Source organism: Oryx dammah, unplaced genomic scaffold (assembly GCF_014754425.2).
Source record: "Oryx dammah isolate SB20612 unplaced genomic scaffold, SCBI_Odam_1.1 HiC_scaffold_18, whole genome shotgun sequence".
Classification (NCBI taxonomy): domain Eukaryota; kingdom Metazoa; phylum Chordata; class Mammalia; order Artiodactyla; family Bovidae; genus Oryx; species Oryx dammah.
The window spans coordinates 71,662,895-71,664,812 of NW_024070202.1; positions in this window are offsets into that span (position 1 = coordinate 71,662,895).

The following is a 1,918-nucleotide window of genomic DNA, read 5'->3' on the forward strand; positions in this document are numbered from 1 at the left end:
TTGCTGAGAGGTGAGCAGGCAGGCAAACTTGCCAAGCCGCACTGAGAGTGCATCAGAAGTTGGAAACCATACCTGTGATGGCTGTGATTTACAGGTTTGTGTTATTTTTCCACTGAGCAATGTTTGGCACCACAAATGCAGGAGATTAGAAAGATGAGCAGGGCTCATGAGAAAGGGTGGAAGGACACGAAGAGGGGAGGGTTACTGAGAGGGAGAGGTCGACTGGGACAATGGGTGGATTCACAACACTGTGCTGAAGTCCTGCTGCTGCTGCTGCTAAGTCGCTTCAGTCGTGTCCAACTCTGTGTGACCCCATAGATGGCAGCCCACCAGGATCCTCTGTCCCTGGGATTCTCCAGGCAAGAATACTGGAGTGGATTGCCATTTCCTCCTCCAATGCAGGAAAGTGAAAAGTGAAAGTGAAGTTGCCCAGTCGTGTCCGACTTTTAGCGACCCCATGGACTTCAGCCTACCAGGCTCCTCCATCCATGGGATTTTCCAGGTAAGAGTACTGGAGTGGGGTGCCATTTCCTTCTCCAATGCTGAAGACCTAGGAGGTGTCAAAAGGCAGTTCAGTAAGAGCAGAGAGAGAATACAAGAGAGAGAATGAATTACTTGCAGAATGGGATGTGGCTGGAAGTGATCAGAGTTCAAGGTCTCAATGGTGGAATAGTTTGAAGTCATATCAAGATCCTGGTGTGGTTACAAGAGTGAGGGGCTCAGGAGGGACATAGATTAAGGTAGATGCAGTGAGTAGATTAAGAAACTTTCAGACAAGAGTGAGAGATGGTATTACTCAGCCATTTGAAGACTGAATTTGAGTCAGTTGTAGTGAGGTGGACAAATCTACAGCCTGTTATGCAGAGTAAAGTAAATCAGAAAGAGAAAAGCACATGTCGTATTTTAATACATATAACAGCAGAGACATCACTTTGCCAACAAAGGTCTCTATAGTCAAAACTATGGTTTTCCCAGTAGTCATGTACAGATGTGAGAGTTGGACCATAAAGAAGGCTGAGCACTGAAGAACTGATGCTTTTGAACTGTGGTGCAAGGTTCTCTTGAGAGAACCTTGGACACAAGGAGATTAAACCAGTCAGCTTAAAGGAACTCAACCCTGAATATTCACTGGAAGGACTGATGCTGAAGCTGAATCTCCAATATCCTGGCCACCTGATGCGACAAGCTGACTCATTGGAAAAAGACCCTGATGCTGATTGAAAGCAGATTAAAGGCAGGGGGAGAGGGGATGACAGAGGATGAGATGGTCGGATGGCATCACCAACTCAATAGACATGAGTCTGAGCAAATTTCAGGAGATGGTAAAGAATATCTCCTGAAGAAAGCCTGGTATGGTGCAGTCCATGGGGTAGCAAAGAGTTGGACATGACTTAGAGTCTGAATAGCAACAACAACACTTACATACTGGAATCTAGAGAAATGGTACCGATGAACCTATTTGCAGGGAAGGAATAGAAATGCAGACATGGAGAACTGACTTGTAGACACAGTGAGGGAAAGGGTAGGACAAACTGAGAGAGTAGCATTGACATATATATTAATACACTACCATCCACAAAATAGCTGGCTGGTGGGAAGCTGCTGTATCATACAGGAAGCTCAGCTTGGTACTCTGTGATAGCTCAGGGAAGTGGGATGGGGTGTGGGTGGAAGAGAGGCTCAAGAGGGAGGGGATATATGTATATTCATAACTAATTCATATTGTTGTACAACAGAAACCAAAACAACAATGTAAAGCAATTATCCTCCAACTGAAAATAAATTTAAAAAAAGAGTGAGAGATGGACATTCCCCCACTCTTTTTTGCTCAGGAAAGCAGGAGAGTTAGAGAAGGTAGAAATTATGGATCAGGTTCCAAATTACCTTTGAAAAAAATACACTCAAGAAAGTTCCCTCT